General features: G+C 52.5%; 1 long non-coding RNA gene across 1 annotated transcript; it reads left to right on the top strand.

Moving 5' to 3' along the window:
- Positions 1 to 6116: 6116 nt before the first annotated feature.
- On the top strand, positions 6117 to 7718 carry LOC142598432 (uncharacterized). Its single transcript, XR_012832649.1, has 3 exons — positions 6117 to 6222; positions 6996 to 7134; positions 7437 to 7718. It is a non-coding gene; the product is annotated as an uncharacterized LOC142598432 (long non-coding RNA).
- The last annotated feature ends 3419 nt before the right edge of the window (positions 7719 to 11137 follow it).

The raw sequence follows: 11137 nt of genomic DNA, 5'->3' as shown, positions 1-11137 counted from the left end.
CATGTGGCAGCTGACCCCGCTTCGATTGTGAGGCAATACAAGTTCCAAGGGGTGCGGCTCAGCGGGGCATTCCCAGGCTCCATTGTGAGGCGGCGGAAGTATTGCGGGGAGCAGTGTAACGCAGCAGCCCCGGCCTCCATTGTGAGGCGGTGCAACTACAATTTTGTACAGCACAGCGTGGCAGGCACGGCCTCCATTGTGAGGCATTGTAAGTGTAGCGGTGTGTGGCGCAGCACAGCTGGCCAGGCCTCCATTGTGAGGCGTTGCAAGTACAGAGGAATGTGGCGCAGCACGGCTGGCCGGGACTCCATTGTGAGGCAGTGTAAGTACAGTGGAGCGTGGCACGTGGCAGCTGACCCCACTTCGATTGTGAGGCAATACAAGTTCCAAGGGGTGTGGCACAGCGCGGCATCCCCGGCCTCCATTGTGAGGCGGTGCAACTACAATTTTGTATAGCATGGCATGTCAGCCCAGCATCCATTGTGAGGCGTTGAAAGCCTCTAGGAACTCAGCAGAGGCCTGAGTTCAGCAGGAGTCCTTCAAAATAGCAACACCTTACACAGCAGCAGAGACAGGACACTAAGTCAAAGTTACCAGCTGAAGGAGAGCTATGCTGACATCAACCCTGGGCTCCTCCTGCTGCTGCTGCTCCTGCTGCTGCAGCGAGGTATTTTGCCTTTTCCCCATGGCTTCAAGAGGGCTTTTCACAGGGAGTTCCGCATGCGGGGAGGGGGGCACGGGACATGCAAGCTCTTCCTCTGCTCTTTGCACTGACATGACATTCCGGCCCCAACAGGGCTTGCGCAGTGACCTGAATGCCAGCTGTGCAAACTACTAGCTGCAGCAGGGGCTTGCCTCTTGCCCAAATTTCTCCGATGCTTGAAGAAAGAAGGTGCCAGAGCTGAGCCATGTTTTGTTTCCAAACCATCAGCTGATACCAGGAATCCTCCCACTTGGCGAGGGGGCAAACTCAAACACCTTCCTCCTGGTCAGAGCCCAGACACAGTGCAGTCAGTGTAATGCAAGGCTGATCCTTCCTCCCTCCAGATGAACCAGCGGAAGCAGGAAGAGCCTCACTTGCTTCCAAGTAGTCAGACCATCCAGCGCAAGACCAAAGAGAAAAAGAAACCCAACAGCTGCTTCCCATTTGCCACATCCTCACTAGGTGCACAGCACAGATGCCTAGAAAGGCAAAGGCAAAGAGGGCAGCTGTTTGCCATAGACTTCCTGGACAAGGATGAGGATTGAAGTCTCACAGCCTGGGGGCGAAGGTCAGCTCTAGGACCTCTTATCCAACATGGCCCCATCATCAGCTTGACCCGCTGTAGCCCCTCTCCCTACCCTTCAGCTCAGTGCAGAGCTCACAGCCCTTCTCATCCCCAGGCTCCACAACACATTCTCGTACCTTCTTGGCACACCAGCATTCACAACAAAGCAAAACCATTTTCTTCCTAGGGTTGCTCTCACCAGTGAAAATGCTTGGTGCGTTTCGTCCTTCATTGCTGGCAAACTCAATCCCCATGTCTTGCAGCAAGCAGCTTGGTTCCAACTGCTTGTAGCAATTACCAAAGACATCCCCTCGTTAGGGGCTGTTGGCGCCACAGGCTCTTCTAAAGGATTTTAACATCCATCTCCAAGGTCAGACGGGTTAACTAACAGTTGTATTCTCAGGCAGCGTTGTATTCTGCCAGGCGCACACCATCCAGGATGTAGAAGGCAAAAGCAACACAGAGACAGATGGAAGAACTCCTCGAACCGAACGTTGATCCCTCTAGGGATTTCTTGGCGTGCACCTACCCTTCCAAACCACAAGGCTTCCGGGGAAGTGGTCTGCAACCAACTCATTTGATCACAGTTCCTCAGAGCACTTCCCTGCTTCATCCAGCAGCACCTCAGAAACCTGCTGCCTTCCAGCTTCCTTTCAGCAGCAGCCCGTCAGCACAGAGAGGAACCCAGTGCTTCCTAGAGGCTGCCTGAACTGAAGCAGAAACCACTTGGATGAGCACGTCTCAAACCAGCAAGGTGTTCAACAGCCTGGCCTCCATCCAGACACAGCCCACTTCACTGGGCTACTCAAGCACACGCTTAGCTTTAGACAAGAATTAACTTTGTGCCGAAAGGGGACCAGCCTGTTCGCCCCTTGGCAACAGACCCTGAAGATCACCCAGCTAACACGGGGTCCTACGGAGATGGGAATTCTGAGAGCAAATGCATACCCACCTGCTGCACACTGATCTTGGTTGGCAGTAGAGCTTGAATCCTCTACCAGGCTCACCGCAGCACTGCCGTGACACTCCGAGGTCAGGGGGAGAAAAAAACAAGCAGGGCCACTCCTTCCATCCTGAGATCCCGTTGGTTCCGGCTTTGCACTGTCGTCTGCAACAGTGCTGGGCTGCAGTGTCGTTACAGACGGGTCTGGATGGTCCTCTGAGAGATCTGGCCTCTCCTGAGTTTGACAGGGAGGAGAGGGCGTCGTCGACCCTGCTGACGGCAGGGAGGTCGAGGTTTCATTCTTTGGGCATTCCTTTTCCTCGAAGGCTGCCTCTCTCGTCGGAACGCCTGCTTCTTCCTTTGGATCCTTCTCTGGCACTTCTTGCTGCTGCTCTTCTTCAGCAGCTGCTCTTTCTTGTTTGTCAGAAGAGCTTGCCTGCTTTTTTCTGTGGGAGTAGATCCACCAACAGCCAAGAAGGGCCAGCGCCCGGGGATGGCATATGGGATGACTTTGCGGAAGTATGAAGGCATTTTCCAGAGCCTCAGCAATTCTCTCTAGAAGGAGGAACAGAAAGCATGTGAAAAGAGTCACAGGCAAGGGAAGAGGAAGGCTGAAGTTTCATCAAGGTCTTGAGGTATTTCCATTCGCATGGACAGGCTGCTTTTCTAGCCGCTCTTTACATTCACATCTCTGCTCTACCAGCAGACCACAGACCAAGATCCTTGCCTTAAGACTAGGGATAGCTGGACATTTCTCACCGTTAGACTCATGGATTTCACATGACCTCACCTTTACACTTCCAGCCATTTCACCACCTCTCTCCTGCCTCACCCTTGCAGGTCAGGACTACACACAGGACAGCATCCAGCACTGCGAGTTTCTGCAGGAAGAGACACAAGGACCTGCTGCTGACCTGTGGCTACCGTCAGCAGCAGAGCCCTCTGGGTCTCCAGCCCACACATTCCCCCCTTGTATGCAGGAGTTATCTCTCAGCTTTCGGCCACTACTTGAACGGCTGCCTGTGCCCTGCTCCTTCTCTGTCTCCCTTCCTACCCCATCAGTGAAGGGCGAGTTTCCTGTCAGTCTAGGCTGAGCCCAATGCCTCAGGCTCAGCTACTCACCTATCCTAGGATAGGGTCACTAAGAAGAATTAGCAGCTAGGAACTCTACCTATAGCCATGTCCAGCCTCTAAAGGAGTAAGAGCTCAGCCTAGAGCTCTCAAGGTCTGGACCAGCCTATACTTTGATCCTGTATCTACCTACTGCGTGATCTGTCCCGAAAGTCAAATCATAGTTACCTTTGAGAGAAGATGGAAGTTGAGGAGAAGTGGGCAGTAAACGAGAAATGGTTGGAAAACAGTAGGCGTGCAAGTAGCGAGGGAAGGAGCCGAGTTATCCCAAAGGACAGCTCAGCCCAACTGGCTTTCACTGGCCCGCTTTTCAGCTTATAAAGCCCCGGTCCAGTGAGGTCACAATCGCCGGGCGGGTGCCGCATCACTGCCCCTTTGTGACACGGGGCCACACGGGGACGTGTCCCCTCAAGGCCACCCAGCTGCCAGGGCCTGGGCACCTCCCACAGCCATCAGCCGCTGTGCTTCCCCACCGGCTCTTTGTCCGCCGGCAGAGCTCCCACCTCTTCCCCGAGCCGCACCAGCCGGATGAATAAAAACCTGCCCAGGGCTGTAAGCGTGCCTTTTCACTGCTTTGACTGGAACACTCCGCATGCTGACGGTTCTGTGTCACTCTTCCCAGGTACAGGACCCTGTCCGTGAGACTCATGGAGCAAAGCACCTGGCCTCTTAGAGGTTCATTTCCAATGAATTTGTCCTGCCCCTGAGATACAGCCCTGTGCGGACTCTGAACTAGTGCTACCAAAGAAACACCTTCAGCTAAGGCCCTGGTTTGACCTTGGCTGGCTGCCACATGCCCACCCAGCTGCTCTCTCACCTTGGGGCCCCAAAAAATGTTTGTGGGCGGCTTTTCCGCATCTTCACATTTTCTCCTCCCTCCAGGGTCTCTTGGCTTTCTATTTGCCACAGCTTTGCCAGATTCCCCCTCGGGGTGGCTGGACTGGCAGTTTTGCTCCTGCCCCGCTTGGCTGCCCCAGTTTTGGGCTGCTTGTTATTGCTGCCCCACGTCAGCTGGTGGGTTTGGCCCCTGCCCTGCCACGCTCAGGGATCCAGACCTGGGACAGGGCAGGTCTGTGCTGGGAGGGGTTAAAGGGATCTAGTTTGTAGTGGGACAGTGGCAAATCTGTGCTGGGGGAGTTACGGGGATCCACTTTGTCCTGGAAGGGGGCCCAGGATGTAGTTGGAGGGGTTCATAGAATTAGAGAATCAGCGAATGGTTTGGCTTGGAAGGGACCTCAAAGATCATCTAGTTCCATCTGTACTAGAAAACACTGAGAACAAAACCATTGATGCAATAGAGGCCTTGCAAATTGAAATAACTAGTCTGTTGAAAGAAGTCGTTCAAAACCGAATGGCCCTTGATTTATTACTAGATGTTCCTTTGGATATAAAAGTAAGGGGGTTTGTAATTGTGCTTCAGGATGTCCCGAGGCACAGAGAGGAAGCTCTCGATAGCCCCGGGAATCCCTTGGAAAAGAGGGAAACGGTCAGCATAATGCCCTCTTGCTGCCTCCTCCTGGGCACTGCTTGCGGGTTCAAGGTGGGTCTCCTCAGCGTCGGCTGCCTGGGTCGTCTTGTTCACTCCTAGTGCGTGTTTGGGTGAGGGCGTTTCCTGCAGCTCAGGCTCTCCTTTCTCACTCCTCCAGGCAGCCTCCTCTGTCAGTGCAGCTCTGAAGGACTTTGTGAAACATGAGCAGCTGGATGGCGAAAACTGCTTTAAATGTAGCAAGTAAGATGATTGCTAATGACGTGTGAATACTAGACCCTGCCTGAGAGCGCTGCATGCCGTTGAGCATCAGTCATCATTTCACGTAGCTTAGGTGCACAACAACGAGACGCAGGTGTTTTGCCGTAGGGCCTTATGGCACTGAATAGCCTTACAATAGCGTAAGGACGTGTGAGACATGAAAGCTGGGCTGGCCTTCTGGGGGAACAAGGGTGCACTTCAGGGTGCACTTAAGGGTGCATTTCAGCACTTGGCTCTGTGCTTGGTTTCCAGGTGTGACAAGAGGGTTGCCGCCTCCAAGAGGTTTACAGTCCATCGCCCGCCCAAGGTTCTCACGCTGTGTCTGAAACGGTTTGACGACTTCACGGGCGAGAAGATCAGCAAGGTGTGTATGCAACTGGAGTGCAACTTCCTCTTCCTGGAGCAGGAGATTTCCCAAAGCAGTACGCTCTCTCCCAAGCTGTTCATGCGGAGTGTTTTGTGTTCCCTTCTGGGGAGAGGAGAGTTCCCGTGGGAGGACAAGCATGTAGTCTGCTGCAGCAGAGCTGCTTTGGCCAAGAACAGTTTCCTGCCACCCAAACCACTACATGTTGCTTTAGGGAAAACCCAAGTGTTCGTGAGCACCAACGATGTGTTTAGTCCCCTCTGGCCTTTAGTCCTGGAAGGCTGAGGCATGTCGTATTGGCGGATCATTTCTGAGCCCTCTTGGTCTCTCCATAGGTTGTGGAGTATCCCGAGCACTTGGATCTTCGCCCGTACATGTCTGAGACAGCTGGAGAACCGCTCCTCTACTCTTTATATGCCGTCCTGGTGCATAGCAGTGCCAGCTCTGGTTCAGGACACTATTTCTGCTACGCAAAGGTAAAGAGCAACTCCCTTCCTAACAAGGGAAACACGGCAGTGTTACTGGCAGCCGAGGTTTTGGGCTAGAAGGTCTCCTGACCGGCTGGATTGGATTTGCTTGGGCGTTCCCTAGGTTCTGTAGTTATCTGCCTGTGTTTTTGTGGAGAAACCATGCAGTTCATCTCCAGACATCGTCGTCTTTTTTCACAGGCCGGCAATGGACTGTGGTATGAGATGGACGATATGCGTGTGGATCTATGTGGCATCAAGAGAGTTCTCGGGCAGCAAGCCTATTTACTGTTTTATGTCAGGTAACAACCAGTACTCAAATCATTTTCAGAATATGTTTCCTTTTCCTGGATTTGCTGTGTTTCTTCTCATCCTCCTGAGTGTTTCTGTCACAGGAGACAATTACTGCCTGCATCATGCAGTGCTGTCAAACAGAACTACTCCGCATGAGTCCTTCTCTTTCCCTGCTGGGCTTTAGGCTGCTGCCCTGGTGTAAAGTGCTACTTGTCTGCTGTCAGAGGCTGGCTAATGTAGACAAGAGGACTTTAAGGGGGCCTACAGGAAAGATGGGGAGGGACTTTTTCTCAGGAAGTGTAGTAATAAGACGAGGGGTAATGGGTTTAACCTGAACGAGCTTGATTTCTATCAGATATGGGGAAGAAATTCTTTATGGTGGGTGTGGTGAGACCCTGGAAGAGGTTGCCCGGAGAAGTTGTGGATGCCCCCTCCCTGGAAGTGTTCCAGGCCGGGTTGGATGGGGCGTTGAGCGACCAGATCTAGTGGAAGGTGTCCTTGCCCATGGCAGGGGACTTGGAACCAGACGGTCTTGAAGGTCCCTTCCAACCCAAAGCATTCTGTCAATCTATGTTTCAATGAAATGGAGGCCGTAGAGGGTATAAAGACGAGGTCTTGCTCCGTCAGGGGCAGACGTGTTGGGAAGAGCCCAATCCAGTTTCCCATTCGTAGTCTTGGTTATGTCTTCCCTCTGTCGTAGAGTCCGCTCCAAGAAAGTGCCTGAACCTTAGAGGAGGCTGCAGGAGCAGCCCTAAACGGAAATCACTCTTTTTCTCTCCAGGCGCTCTGATTGGAAAATTGGAGAAAGGGCTTCTTCCTCACAGGCGCCATCATATGCCCCTTCCTTTTTCAAGCAGTGGGCGGCTGGCAGCAAGCAGGTGGGTCCTGTGAGACCACGGGATCCACCCCGTTTGACTAAGGTAGCTCTGGGGAGGTGGGTCAGGGCACCAGATGGACAGTGGATTTCTTTCTGGCATCTTGGCATTGCTCTCTGTTCCCTCGCACGCTGCAGCGATCTTCACAGCCGCAAGGCTGCTCCCTCCCAAAGCCTCCCACCTGGACCCATCCTAGTTGTCTGCCTTTGGCCCTTCTGCCTTTGCAGCCCTCCAGGAGAGCCTTTGAGAGGCCCTTAGCTGTCCCCTCCCACAGCTTCTGGGGGTTCCCCACTGTTCTGGTCTTGTCAGGAGGAAAGGGCAGGACCTTCTCACAGCTCTCTTTGCAGGACGTGGCAGTGGGCACGGAGGACTCTCCAGAGCACAGCAGCTCCTCCGCAACAGCCAGCACCAGCCAGCTCACCGTGGCAGGTGTATGGGAGGCCTCTGCAGGCTGGCCGTGCCCCATCTGGCCAGGCAGGCTCAGCATTGTCTCCTTCGTGGGCTTCTGCTTGAATCGCTTCTTCTGCGGCTGTAGAAGGCTGGTGTCCAGAAGGAAAGCTGCGTGCCAAGTCCGCTGTCAACCACTTGAGCCTGTGCTGCACCCCGTGCAAGAAGACAGCAACAAAGAGAAGCACAGATTTGGACCTTCTTCCGGCTGCAAGAGGAATAGTGCCAGGGAGAGGGCCCGGAGCAGATCCCCACAGTGGGGCAATGATCTCCGCAGCTGGCCTGTGGACACCACGGACTATGACCACTCAGCTGTGAGGAGGAGGAGAACAAGTCCTCCACATTGTTACCAGGCCCCAAATGTTGGCGCAGCTTCAGGGCACTCCAATGCCAGCTCCAGGCAGGCTCCCACACCCAACGCTGCTCGAGAGCAATCCGTTCCAATGCAGAGGGAGCGGAGCAGATCCCCGCTGCGGGGTGATGAACTCCGAAGCTGGTTCGCGGACACCACGAACTTGGACCTCTCAGCAGGGAGGAGGAGGAGACCTAGCCCTCCAATCCCAGACCTAGTCACAGCTCCCAGGCCCTCCAACACCAGATCCCAGGTCCCTTCTGCACCCAGGGCTGCTCAGCAGCAAACCATGCCCAGGAAGAGGGAGCAGAGCAGATCCCTGCGACAGGGCTACGCTCTCCGCAGCCGGTTTGTGGACACCACGTAGGATGAGCCCTGAGCAGGGAGGAGGAGGGTTTCAGCACCCCGGAGACGCGTGTCACACACACTCAAGGCACTGCTGTGGTGATGGGGGCATATTGTGATCCTGGGTGAAGGAGCACAGCATCTTTCTTCTGCTGTGTCAGAGAAAAGGAGCGGGAGAAGAAGAAGGAGGAGGAGGAGGAGGAAGCCAGGAAGCACCAGAACTGCCGCCAGCAGGGACCAAGCTGCACAAAGGGCACCAGCGGCCCAGCCTGTCCCTCCTCCCAGTGCTGCCTCTGGCCACAAAGAGCTCGGAGAGACCTTCCAGAGACTCAGACAGCTCTACCGCCTGGCCTGCCTGCCCACGGGTCCCTCGAGGAAGAGCTTTAATCCCTGCTCAGCTGTTGGGATTGCCTTGCCAAAGCCCAAAATAAATCACTTGTTGGCCTTGCGTATGTAATTCATGGGGTGTTTTCTTCTCTGGAGGTTTTGGGGCAATTGGTGGCCATACCCAGTGTGGGAGGTTTATGTTACGGGATTTTGAAAGCAGTGTGCTTGCATATGTCCATGCTGCCATCTCTTTGTTTTCAAGATGGAGTTCAAGCCACTTGAACAGAAACGGGCTGGATGAGCTGACAGCAAGGGGGACTGAAAGAAGCTGAACGGCCGGGCCCAGAGGGTGCTGCTCAGGGGCGCCAAGTCTATTGTGAGGCCAGTAACTAGCAGCGTCTCCCAGGGGTCAGTACTGGGTCCGATCTTCTTTAACATCTTCCTTAATTAATGGTCAGAGTGACAGGGCAGAGGGCTTCTGCCCCTTCTGTGGAAGGGGAGGCAGAAGGATTCAGCCCGGTTGCCAGGAGGACAAGGGGAAGAGGGAGAGGAGACAGATTAAGTCCCCTCCAGGCCCCTCTTTGACAGGCAGTTGGTAACGAGGGTCCGGTAATGGGAAAAGTTCCCTTCTCAATAACTGATTTGAGAGCATGGAAAGACACTGCAGGCACTTATCCGGATGATCCCAAAAGGGTTGCCAAAGTAGTTGAAACAATAATCAGAACCCAAAACCCCGACTGGGACGATCTGCAAGTAATATTGGATATTTTGTTGGAAGACATGGAAAAGAAAATGGTGCTAAATACAGCCAGAAAACAAGTAGAGGGAGACTCTAGGTGACTTTAAAACCTGGAGCCAAGCCGGTAAGGCAAAACCAGTATCCTATTAAGTGGGAGGCTCAAAAGGGATTAGAGGAATTAATCACGCAATATGTAGAATATGGGCTGTTAGTAGAATGTGAATCAGCATACAATACCCCTGTATTACCAGTAAGGAAATCAGGAGGTAAGGAATACCGTTTGGTTCAGGATCTGAGAGCCAGCCGTAAATCAAATAGTTCAAGATATACACCCAGTAGTGGCCAATCCGTACACTTTACTGACATCTTTGAAGGAGGAACATGAATGGTTTACTGTACTGGATTTAAAGGATGCCTTCTTTTGCATCCTTCTGGATACAAAAAGTCAAAGCATATTTGCTTTTGAATGGGAAAGTCCTGCTACAGGACGAAAAACGCAACTAACATGGACTGTACTTCCGCAAGGACTTAAGAATAGCCCCACAATATTTGGAAACCAATTGGCAAAAGAGTTAGAAACGTGGCAGAAACAGAATCAAGGAGAAGGTATATTATTACAGTATGTGGATGACATCCTGATAGCAGCAGAAAGCAAAGAAACATGTTTTTGAAATGACCATCAGTTTATTGCATTTCCTGGGCCAAGGAGGATATAGAGTTTCTAGAAACAAGGCCCAGACAGGGAAAGAAGCAGTGATTTATTTGGGATTTGAGACATCTCAAGGACAGAGACAACTGGGAAACGAAAGACAAGCAGCCATTTGTCAGATCCCCGAACCTAACAGTCCAAAGGAACTGAGAGCCTTTCTGGGAATGATTGGGTGGTGTCGACTCTGGCTTCTAAATTATGGACTGTATGTGAAACCCCTATATGAAGCCCTGAAGGAATCCAAGGACCAGTACTTGGCTTGGACACCTGAATGCCACAAATCATTTAAAGAACTCAAAAAGGCATTAATGACGGCCCCTGCCTTGGGTTTACCTGATCTAACCAAACCTTTTGAGCTATTTGTGCATGAAAGGCAACATCTGGCCCTTGGAGTGCTGGCACAACGGCTGGGATCCTGGAAGCGACCGGTGGGGTACTTCTCCAAACAACTTGACACCGTGAGTAAAGGATGGCTGGGATGTTTGTGTGCCGTGGCAGCAACGGTGCTGCTGATTCAGGAAGCTCAAAAATTGACTATGGGCCAAAAGATAGTGGTATATGTACCACATATGGTAATAACTGTCTTAGAACAAAAGGGGGGGTCACTGGCTATCCCCTAGCAGAATGTTGAAATATCAGGTTGTCCTATTGGAACAAGATGATGTGGAATTAAAAACCACAGCAATTGTAAAGCCGGCAATGTGCCTGTCAACAGAAAATCCTACCGAGAAATTGGAATGTGATTGCCTGCTGACCATTGAAGAAGTTTATTCCAGCAGACTGGACCTGAAGGACGAACCTGTGAAGGATCCTGATCTGGAACTCTTTACGGATGGAAGCAGTTTTGTGCAAGAAGGGAGGCGAATGGCCGGGTATGCTGTTGTCACCACCGCCGAGATATTGGAGTCAGGGACACTACCTGCAAATACATCAGCGCAGAAAGCAGAACTGGTGGCGTTTAAGCAGGCTTTACGGACAGCAGAAGGGAAAAGAGTAAACATATGGACGGATTCCAAATATGCATTTGGTGTGATCCACGCTCATGGAGCTATCTGGAAAGAAAGAGGACTGTTATCAGCCCAGGGATAACCAATAAGGCATAAGGAGGAAGTTCTTCAACTCCTGCGAG

Source organism: Balearica regulorum, chromosome 28 (genome assembly GCF_011004875.1).
Source record: "Balearica regulorum gibbericeps isolate bBalReg1 chromosome 28, bBalReg1.pri, whole genome shotgun sequence".
Classification (NCBI taxonomy): domain Eukaryota; kingdom Metazoa; phylum Chordata; class Aves; order Gruiformes; family Gruidae; genus Balearica; species Balearica regulorum.
The sequence above is the reverse complement of the archived record's forward strand: the minus strand, read 5'-3'. Positions and strand labels throughout refer to the sequence as shown.